Source organism: Oncorhynchus mykiss, chromosome 10 (assembly GCF_013265735.2).
Source record: "Oncorhynchus mykiss isolate Arlee chromosome 10, USDA_OmykA_1.1, whole genome shotgun sequence".
Lineage (NCBI taxonomy): Eukaryota > Metazoa > Chordata > Actinopteri > Salmoniformes > Salmonidae > Oncorhynchus > Oncorhynchus mykiss.
Genome location: NC_048574.1, coordinates 59091640 through 59104155, shown reverse-complemented (window position 1 = coordinate 59104155; position 12516 = coordinate 59091640).

Genomic DNA, 12516 nt, shown 5'->3' with positions numbered 1-12516 from the left:
ACAGTCAAAGATACAACAACCACAGCTGCACCCATAATAACCACAGCCGCACCAACAAGAACCACAGCAGGTATGAAAACAGTTACTCTGGCTCTCTGCCAGACCTCTGACTCATTCCCCTCTCATTCGCTCCCACTTCACAGTAGAAGCATCAAACAAGGTTCTAAAAACTGTTGACATCTTCTGGACGCCATAGGAAGTGCAATTTGACCCATAGACACTGTGCATTCGATAGGGAATGAGTTGAAAAACTACAAACCTCAGATTTCCCACTTCCTGGTTGGATTAATAATATGCATATATTAGCAACTGGGCCTGAGTAGCAGACAGTTTACTCTGGGCACCTTATTCATCCAAGCTACTCAATACTACCCCCAGCCATAACAAGTTTTAAACCACCTCACCTGAAAATGAATACTACATCCCTTTGTCTGTATCTTTTTCTACAGGAGTGGCTCAGTGATTGTCGACATGACACTTATTTTCAAGAATGAGACTGTGGTTCCAAATGCAACCAGGGCAGAGCAGGGATTGACTGAATCTCTGTCTCAGGGGAACACCTTCCTCGCTGTTGATAAAACCTCTATTACTGTAAGTAGAATAAGCCATCATTGATAACCCCGTTGTCAATGTCATCACTTTCAACACTGACACATGACACTTATATAGAGTAGATTTCTATGAGTTAACTTCTGTGGTGTTACAGGGACTACAGCTACAGCTGCCACAACTACCAATGCCACCACCAAAACAACAACAGATGCTCAAACAACAACCACAACTTCCACCACGACAACAACAGCTGATCCCACAACCACAGCTGCCGCAACAACAAACTAAATGGCTCCCACAACAACCACAGCTGCTGCCACAACTACAGCTGCACCAACAACAACTGCAGCTGCACCTACAACAACTACAGCTGCAGGTACATCAACTACAACAGCACTCAAAACAGTCACAGCTGCCCCTATAACAACCACAGCGGAAGCTAAAACAACCACAACTGCTGCCACAACAACAGCTACTGCCAAATGAAACACTTCTGCAGCAACAACAAACACAGCTGCTGCTACGACAACAACAGTCGCAGCAGCAACATCTACATTTTCTCCCACAACAACCACAACCACAACTACAGCAGCAACGACAGCAAATGAGGGATCACTGGGAATACGATTCAGGATGATCCGTACATTCCTATGTGACTATTTGGACTAGTCCACAACCGCATTACAGGAATTGGCAGCAAAGGTGACCAAAGAGGTGAGCAAACCTTCCTTCTTTGAACAAGAATGTGTCTGTGGTTTCACAGTTGAAATAAAGGATGGAATTATTGACACTAAATGTACTTTTTTAAATTTCAGGTAAATCGTGGATACATAATAATATATACTTAATATGAAAGAATATGCAATATAAGGTGCATGGTGAATGTTTCCAAACCCTTCGCACAGTTCAAAAAATGTTAAATTAAATTAAAGTAAAATCTAACAATAGACAAAATTAGGATTTTCCCACAGATCTACAAAAATAACTCCACACTTTCAAAGTGATAGGGAAATTATAGAAATGTTCTCAAAGTAATGAAAACAAACAATGTATTGATTGCTTAGGTCTTTACACCCCAGAGTTCATATTTGGTGAAAGCACCATTTGGCAGAAATTACAGGTGTGGAATTTTTTAAATAAGATTACATCAACTTCTGCAGAAACATCTATCCATTGTTCTCGGCAAACTTGCTCAACCTCAGTCAAGTTAGTTGGGGATCACTGAAGGAGCGCAACATTGAAGTCTTGTCTTTGATTTTTTAAGACTAGCCCACTCAGAAACACAATTGTGTGGAAACCCATTCTGGTGTGTATTTGGCAATTTGAGTAATTGAAGCCCTGAAAAATACAACTACTTTTAATCCTAACTAACTCTCCAGTCCCTGCCGGTGACAAGCATTCCCATGACTCTGATTTTCAAGCAGATTTAAGTCTGGACCTAGACTAGCACCCTCAGAAACACTCAACACCATGTGGAAAACCATTTAGTAATTTAGCAGACACTCTTATTCAGAGTAACTTTTACAGTTAGTGAATTCAGGGACAAGAACCACAACTCACAGTCATAGTAAAGAAACCTTACACCTGCCTCAGTCTTGTGAAGTGTATGGACGCAACCCAGTTGTTCATTCTAAATGTCCCATTGCCATACTCGCTGACAGCGTTCTTATCCCTTGCTTGCTAGCAAGCCAACTATGGCTAACTTACAGTCACGTCATGAAGTACAGCCAGAATACAAGCAAAGTATTTGCATTTGTTTAAATGGCTTTCTATTGACATGGATTTGCCGACATCCATAACAATGAGCTAATGAGGTGCGATTTTGTCTGGCAAAGAAAATGTGCTTACTCGTCAGGACACTGTTGTTCAGAGGAGCTAGTGAACAACACAGCTAACATAATCACTTCAAACTGAAGCTGGACAGATGGCAAACTAGCTGCACTTACCTTTTTCAATTGACATTTCTTTGTATATATATCCATAATCTGATTTTGACTGGCTGGGAAAAGCTGCCTGTCTGTCCGTTTCGTCCCTACTCCCGACATGTTCATTATTAGTGGACAGCTGGAGATCGAATTTGAAAATTGAAACAATGTTGCAAATGTCGGAGAGACAGAGAGCAAGGTTTATACAAATCTCCGCTGTTGAAAACTAAATGGTAGCCGAAAAGAAATGTGAGATTATGTTTTTTTTATAGTGGAGATCAAGTTTGTAAATTGCTTTGCTGGACTGAAGAGACAGTTGGATGGAGCAGTCAGATGGAACAGAGTAAATAGGCATTTTAAGGTCATAGATTTAGCCAGCAGTAATTTGTGGAATAGACACTGTCTGGAATTCGATTTTAACCAATCAGCATTCAGAACAAGACCCACCCGTTATATAATACAGTATTACACAATGGCCTTGTTGCAATCAAAAATTATGATTTGGAATGGAGGCCAGTGTCATACAGGACAGTAGGCCTACTTAGAAGTGCCACATCAAGGGTGTGCAGACCTACACAATCAATATATATATTAGTTTTTTTTAAAGCACATTTCTATCATTTTCATTTTACTTACATAGTGTGGAGTAGCTTCATTTAATTAATTGATTTTTTGATTTTAATTTAAGGCTGCCCAATGTGAAAAGCTTGAAAAGGGTGTGAAGACGTTCTTGGCATTCTATAATGAAAGAATCCTACTATGTCTGATGTCCTTTCTTGCTTTCACTTGGTAACCTTCTTGATTGATTTGGTAGATAAACGTGAAGGAGATTTTGGTCACAAGTTTACTTGGTGACAAGATAATTTAATGTGATATTATTGGATTTAGGAAACATTTCTCTAAACTGGTGCAATAACACTGTTTTTTGGAGAGGAATTTTGATGTTTGAGTGTTTATTACTGTTTTGTAGTTTAACACGAAATTCTGTCAAATATCAATATTGATGACAAAATTATGAAACACATGGATTATTTTTGTATATATTGTTTAATTGTGTTAATAATTTGTTTTGATGGATTTGAATTGTGAAACTGTTATTTTTGAAGTTCAGATTTGTGTGTATAAAGTTTGCGCATGAAAAACAATTGCGTTTAAAATGATGAAATGCACAAATACTATCATGACGATGAAATTAGTTGGATAATGATAGATAACTCTATAAAGCAATGCTATAAAATCTAAATCATTAAAAAATCCTAGCATTCTTACACTAAATTCAGTATCTTGCATGCCAATTTCCACTCACCTGAACTTCTTGAAATAATAAATAATGTCCATTTAAAATTATACTCCCAAAGGGTCACAAAGTTATTGTCAGCCAGGTATACAGGTCCAAAAGTAGCGCATATCCTCACTCTATCACCTCACGATCATTGCTGTCAGTATGGCAGGAGAACCCAGGTATGCTGAATAAGAATCTCAGACCATATTTACAGCCTTAATATTGCAATTGCTGATCCACTGGTTGGGTGGCCTCAATGTCAGCCCTTTTGTGTTGTTAGAATGTTCTAAACATTACTCCACCCGGAAAATCCATCTACCCTGCCCCAATGTGCAAATACATCACCAGTGCCATCCGCCTAAATGTTGTTTTTGTTCATTGTCTGATTGCAAAAGAGAAATGAGAATGATTTGCCATACCAGTTATACCACAAGATAATTGCTTTCTCAGAGAGACGTGTGCACATTTATCATGCAGAGGAGTACACAATGCATTCTTTTATACAATATAATACAATATCTATTCAAAAGTATTTCGACACCCATTCAAGTTAGTAGATTCGCCTATTTAAACCACACCCTTGCAGTCTCCATAGACAAACATTGGCAGCAGAATGGCCTTACTGAAGAGATCAGTGACTTTCAACATTACAAGTCAGTTCATCAAATTTCTTCCCTGTTATATAGCTGCCCCGGTCAACTGTATGTGCTGTTATTGTGAAGTGGATACATCTAGGAGCAACAACGGCTCAGCCGCAAAGTGGTAGGCCACAGAAGCTCACAGAACGGGACCGCCGAGTGCTAAAGCGCATACGTGAAAAAATAATCTGTCCTCGATTGCAACACTCACTGCAGAGTTCCAAACTGCCTTTGGAAGCAACGTCAGCAAAATAACTGTTAGTCTGGAGCTTTATGAAATGGGTTTCCACGGACAAGCAGCCGTACACAAGCCTAAGATCACCATGTGCAATGCCTGGCGTCGGCTGGAGTGGTATTAAGCATGCCGCCATTGGATTCTGGAGCAGTGGAAACGTGTTTCTCTGGAGTGATGAATCTCACTTCACCATCTGGCAGTCTCTGGCAGGACTAATCTTGGTTTGGCAGAGGCCAGAAGAACACTACCTGCCCGAATGCTTAGAGCCAACTGTAAAGTTTGGTGAAGGAGGATAATGGTCTGGGGCTGTTTTCATGGTTTGGTATAAGCATCTTCGTTTAAGTGAAGGGAAATCTTAATGCTACAGCATACAATGAGATTCTAGACGATTGTGTGCTTCCAACTTGGTGGCAAGAGTTTGGGGAAGGACCTTTCCTGTTTCAGACAATGCCCCCATGCACAAAGAAAAGTCCATACAGAAATGCTTTGTCGAGATCGGTGTGGAAGAACTTGACTGGCCTGCACAGAGCCCTGACCTCAACCCCATCGAAAACATTTGGGATGAATTGGAATGCCAACTGGAAGCCAGTCCTAATTGCACAACATCAGAGCCCAACCTTACTAATGCTCTTGTGGCTGAATGGAAGCCAATCCCTGCAGCAATGTTCCAACATCTAGTGGAAAGCCTTCCCAGAAGAATGGAGGCTGTTATAGCAGCAAAGGGGGGGACCAACTCCAAATTAATGCCCATGATTTTGGAATGAGATGTTCGACGAGCAGGTATCCACATACTTTTGGTATGTTATGTAAAATATGAGATTTAGCAAATGCTTTTTTCCAAAACAACTTAAAATCATGCATACTGTACATACACTTTACCTATTAGTTCTCATAACCCATATAGGTGCTGTAATTGCATGTTCACAACCACCTCAAGTTTCCAAGATCCGTTCTTTTAGCATTACCTAGTTGCTTAATTTTCCTTTTAAGTATGACAGTCACAGCATAGTGGTTGCATTAGAAAAATAGATAACTTGTGGGTTTCAAAAATGAAATTGTGTCACTATGCCTGGATTTCCTGGGTGTCAGACCCAAACCTTTTGATGGTACAATAAAAAAGAATATAGTACATTTTATTTTATTAATTTCAGTCTGATGAGTTTCCATAACCACGCATCACTTGCGCTATGCACTATAAAAAAATAAATTTGCTGACACATTTTTATGACAAAAATGAACAGTACAATATCCTGCACTAGGCAGTAGCAGGCACTGCAAGGAGCCCATGGAGCGATGCGGTGCCTGCTGTGATTTGTTGAGATTTCACAACGCACTGGACCGGTCAATGTCCCTTGGCAGCTCCCGCACCAGTTAGATGTCAATGTCATCACTCAGCAAAACGCCTGTCACTTAGTCAGAGCCTGTAGCATAACACAGAGCAAATATTGATATTCAGAACTTCTTCCTAAAGAGAGCAGGTTGAGCATTAGCAGGCAGCAGTGAATGAGGTGGAGAGGGCAGAACAGAGCTGTTTCCAGAGAATGTAGTGTTAATTTCTCTTCCATAATCTGTGTCCAAATGAGAGAATTTGGCAATACGTCCAACTGGTCTCATAACTTCAACCATGTTTATGGCATCGTGGGGCGGGCGGTTTGCTAATGTCAACATTGTCAACAGAGTGCCCCATTGTGGTGGTGGGGTTATGGTATGGGCAAGTGAAAGCTGTGGATAATGAACACAATTGCATTTTATCAATGGCAATTTAAATGTGCAGAGATACCGTGACGAAATCATGTCGTGCAATTTGTCCGCCGCCATCATCTCATGGTTCAGCATGATGCACAGCCCCATGTCGCAAGGATCTGTACACAATTCCTGGAATCTGAAAATGTCCCAGGTCTTTCATGGCTTGCATACTCACCAGACATGTCACCAATAGAACACGTCTGGGATGCTCTGGATTTACGTGTACGACAGCGTGTTCCAGTTCCCACCAATATCCAGCATCTTCGCACAACCATTGAAGAGGAGTGGGACATTCCACAGGCCACAATGAACAGCCTGATTAACTCTATGCGAAGATGTGCCGTGCTGCACGAGGCAAATGGTGTAAACACCAGATACTGACTGCTTTTCTGATCCACGCCAATATAATTTTTAAGGTATATGTGACCAGTCATGTGAAACCCATAGATTAAGGCCTAATTCATTTATTTCAATTGACCGATTTCCTTATACTGTAACTCAGAAAAATCGTTGAAATTTTTGCATGTTGTGTTTATATTTTTGTTCAGTGTACATATTTAAGGTAGAACTGACAAACTGACAACCAGATATTTAAGTTGGAACCGACAAAATTAAATGAAGTTCTTACAACCTATTTCATTCTACAGGCTATTTCATGCTTGGTTATAGTCTGTTATTTTCATATAGACTGTGTAACTATTCGTAAAAAACGACCTTATTAAATTCAGGTAATTATATAATTCAGCTTTTTTTTTTGTTACTCTTTATTAATTTAGCTACTTACCTTTTCTTTTGTTGTTGCATTGTTGAGAGGTGAACCTGCAAGTAAGTATTTCATTGCACTGTCTACTCCATGTTGTATATAATGTGATATTAGACAAATAAACAACCTTGGAATTGAACTTTGAAGGGAAGGGGGAAAGCAAACAGAAAGAGAGTGTAAAAGATAGTCAACTTTGTGGTTAGATTGTAAGGGAACTGTTGCTGAGCGATTAGTTATTAGTCAGTTCGGCTTTGGTCAGATTTTTTAAAAATAATCACGTTTTTCGATTTCGGTTTTGATAATAAAATAAAATAAATACGCAATATGCATTATGTGGATTGAATGCTGTAACAACACAGAATAAAGCAATTAATATAAGTCCCATCATGGTAGTGTCACGTTCTGACCATTGTTCTGTCATTTTATTATTTGTTTTAGTATGGTCAGGCATGAGTTGGAGTGGGCAGTCTGTTTGTTTTTCTATGTTGGTTTTTGTGTTCGGCCTTGTATGGTTCTCAATCAGAGGCAGGTGTCGTTAGTTGTCTCTGATTGAGAATCATACTTAGGTAGCCTGGGTTTCACTTTTGGTTTGTGGGTGTTTGTTTCAGTGTGTGAGTGTTTGGGCCACACGGTCCTGTTTCGGTTTTGTATATTTCATGTTTATTATTTTGTTCCAGTGTTCAGTTGTGTTTTTGGAATAAATCAATATGGACACTTACCATGCTGTGTTTTGGTCCAATCCTTAATCCTCCTCAGACGAAGAGGAGGAAATCCATTACAGGTAATTACAGTCTGATTTATTCACATTACTTTACCTTAATAAAATATTTCAGTTGTGTATATTACATGTGCTTTATTTATACTTTATTTTTTAAATCCATACTGTACTCTGTATGACTGCGTATGCTGTATGACAAAATCACTATTTTACTAGGTCTTCAAAGTAAATAAGACAATTTTATAACTGCTGAATACCAACTAGCAATCACTTAGGTTAGATCATGTATTTTCAGGTGGAGATACCTCACGAAGCAACTGCTGCCCTTCCCTTTCGATGTGCTCTCTTCCGTCTATTCTCCCTGCCTCTCCATGTCTGCCCCACACCAGAGAGGAAGAGGCGAAGCGAGAGGTTTGACTCTCAACAGTCTGTCCAAAATAAGCCCAATGTGTTTCTATGGGCTTATTTTGGACCTAAGCTTGTTGCCTGCCTTCCCACCTTTCGGACAACGCCTTCCATTTTTATGGAGTCATGAGCATCTCGTCATTATACACATATCTCTGCCCACACTGGCAGTACAAGTAGGCAACATAAATAGATTATGGTCATTGTTGTTATATACCACGTTTTCTGCGCTAAACGATATTGAATATTAGCCTGTTGGAAACTAAAACTCCCTCCTACATTGCACAGTTTGGGCTTGATCTGATTTCGCTCTAGAGAAACTGCACACTGAGCTCACAGAAAAAAAAATCTATTAAATGGAATTCAAAACTTTTTTGGGAGAATGTGAAATGTCAGAATAATAGTAGAGTGATTTATTTCAGCTTTAATTTATTTCATCACATTCCCAGTGGGTCAGATGTTTGAATACATTCAATTAGTATTTGGTAGCATTGCCTTTAAATTGTTTAACTTCGGTCAAACATTTCGGGAAGCCTTCCACAAGCTTCCCACAATAAGTGTTTTGGCCCATTCCTCCTGACAGAGCTCGTGTAACTGAGTCAGGTTTGTAGGCCTCCTTGCTGCGCACACGCTTTTTCAGTTCTGCCCACAAATTTTCTTTAGGAATGTGGTCAGGGCTTTGTGATGGCCACTCCAATATCTTGACTTGGTTCTTTCCTTTAGCCATTTTGACACAACTTTGGAATTATGCTTGGGGTCATTGTCCATTTGGAAGACCCATTTGCGACCAAGCTTTACCTTCCTGACTGATGTCTTGAAATGTTGCTTCAATATATACATATAATTTTTCATCCTCATGACGCCATCTATTTTGTGAAGTGCACCCGTCCCTCCTGCAGTGAAGCACCCCCAAAACATAATTCTGCCACCCCGTGCTTCACGGTTGGGATGGTGTCTTCAGCTTGCAAGCCTCCGCCTTTTTCTCCAAACATAACGATCATTATGGCCAAACAGTTCAGTTTTTGTTTCTTCAGACCAGAGGACATCTCTCCAAAAAGTACGATCTTTGTTGCAAACTGTAGTCTGTCTTATTCATAGCAGTTTTGGAGCAGCTTCTTCCTTGCTGAGAGGCCATTCAGGTTGTCGATATAGGACTCGTTTCACTGTGAATATAGAACATATTGTACCTGTTTCCTCCAGCATCTTCGCAAGGTCCTTTGCTGTTGTTCTGGGATTGAGTTGTACTTTTCGCACCAAAGTACGTTTATCTCTAGGAGACAGAACGCATCTCCTTCCTGAGCGGTATGACGGCTACGTGGGCCCATGGTGTTTATACTTGCTTACTGTTTGTACAGATGAAAGTGGTACTTTCAGGCGTTTGGAAATTGCTTAGTTTCTAGATGGCTATACAGCTTCCAAAATAAAGGAAACTTTATTAAATTAGGGATACAAAGTATGTCAATTGTTTTGAGATCTGGTGACTGAGACGGCGATGGCACATGGTTCACATCGCGTTTATTTTCATTAAACCATACAGTGACCTATTTGATGGTCAGATGACATGACAGAAAGGTATGTATTCTCAAAAATGAGAAGGAAGATCTTTGTATTCAAGTCTGACATGATGTATCATAAGGGCGTTTTGGGTGAAGATTAGTGTTAAAATAATTAACAGTTAAATGCATGAATTTGGTGCACTTTGAGATGAACATTAATACATTAGAACATAGCGATTACATATATTTCCTGAAATTTGCAACTCCCCCCTGCAACAGCCAACACTGACAGTACTCAATTACAGTAGCTACTGTGGGTCTCTCTACTCTGGAACGCTCTTGACTCTCTACTTTAGAACATATACATCTACAGTGTATTGCCAAAAACCTCCTTACCACTCAACAACTTCAAACAAACTCTGACCTGCCCAATGAGCCAAACTGGTTGAAGGTGATCACTCAAGTCTGGGCTGGTCTCACCTAACCAGATTGTTAATGGAAAATTAATTTACTTTCAATCAAAAACTAAGATTATTCAGTTTCACTGAAATTATTTCAAATATCTGTGAACTACTGTGTGTTTGATCTGTATTTAAAAAGGTACAATCTCTGATATTATAATCCCGCATTGTAATATGGAAACACATAAAATCCTTTGTTAACCAAACCTGAGTAAGGCCTACAGTATGCATCTGTATTAATTATTATAGTTATTCATATGTTTTGTATTAATTTATTTAGTTAGTTATAATGAACAAAATGATAACGCAGCATGTAACAATTTCAAAGATTTTTATGAGTTACAGTTCATATAAGGAAACCAGTTAATTGAAATAAATGCATTAGGCCCTAATCTATGGATTTCATATGAGTGGGAATACAGCTATGCATCTGACCACAGATACCTTAAAAAAAGTTAGGGGCTTGGATCAGAGCATCCCAAACAAGCTCAATGAGTGACATGTCTGGTGAGTATGCAGACCATGGAAGAAATGGTACATTTTCAGCTTCCAGGAATTGTGTACAGATCCTTACATAACGAGCTGTGCATTATCATGCCGAAACATGAGATGACGGCGACGGATGAATGGCATGACAATGGGCCTCAGGATCTCGTCTCTGTGCATTCAAATTGCCATTGATAAAATGCAATCGTGTTCATTGTCCATAATTTATGCATGCCAATACCATAACCCCACCGCCACGATGGGGCACTCTATTCAAAACGTTGACATTAGCAAAGCCAACGTCTGTGGTTGTGAGGCTGGTTGAAAGTAATGACAAATTCTCTACAACACTGTTGGAGGAGGCTTTTGGTAGATAAATTAAAATGAAACGATCTGGCAACAGCTCTGGTGGACATTCCTGCAGTCAGCATGCCAACTGCACACTCCCTTAATACTTGAGACATTGTGTTATGTGACAACTGCACATTTTAAAGCGGCATTTATTGTCCCCAGCACAAGGTGTACCTGTGTAATCATCTTATTGATATGTCACACCTTTCATGTGCATAGATTATCTTGTCAAAAGAGAAATGCTCACGAACAGGGATGTAAACACATTTGTGCACACAATTTGAGATAAAAGTACTTATTTCAGCTCATGAAACATAGGACCTACACTTTACATATTTTTGTTCAGTGTAGTTATTTATTGATATTCAATCTGTGAAACTGTTGATTTCATCCTGAAAGTGAGGGTCAGTTATAGGACCTAAGCATTTCATGATGCTTAAAGCACACTACCGTTTTAATCCAACCTACCATATTGACTTCACTAAATCCATAACCTTTAATCCTTGTATTATGATTGTCCTTACGCTGGTTGTCTGGTGTGACCGTCTATAAGTAACTCAAGGGAGTGCTCAGGAATTTATACATGGTTTTCCGGAACACCTCTTGGGACTAAATGATGCAGATTGTGAATCTTCCTTCCTCTGATGAATAGAAACTGGAATAGCCCGTTTTGTGGCATGCCTCAAATGGTAATACCAGTGAAATACATTTAAATCTCAGTAACAAAATCACAGGTGATATTGATTCTTTGGAAACACTTTTGTAATTTTCATGATAAGCCGTTATGCTTATACAGTTGAAGTCGGAAGTTTACATACATTTTATTACTCCAACCTAAGTGTAATTTTTCAACCACTCCACAAATTTATTTTTAGCAAACTATTGTTTTGGCAAGTCAGTTAGGACATCTACTTTGTGCATGACACAAGTCATTTTTCCAACAATTGTTTACAGACAGATTATTTCACTTAACTCACTATCACAATTCCAGTGGGTTAGAAGTTTACATACACTAAGATGACTGTGACTTTAAACAGCTTGGAAAATTCCAGAATATTGTCATGGCTTTAGAAGCCTCTGATAGGCTAATTCATATAATTTGAGTCAATTGGAAGTGTACTTGTGGATGTATTTCAAGACCTACCTTCAAACGCAGAGTCTCTTTGCTTGACATCATGGGAAGATCAAAATAAATGAAAGTGTAGACCTCCACAAGTCTGGTTCATCCTTGGGTGCAATTTCCAAATGCCTGAAGGTACCACGTTCATCTGCACATACAATAGTACGCAAGTATAAACACAATGGGATGGTCATACCGCTCAGGAAGGAGACCCGTTCTGTCTCCTAGAGATTAACGTACCTTGGTGCAAAAAGTGTAAATCAATCCCAGAATAACAGCAAAAGACCTTGAGAAGATGCTGGAGGAAACAGGTATAAAAGTATCTATATCCACAGTAT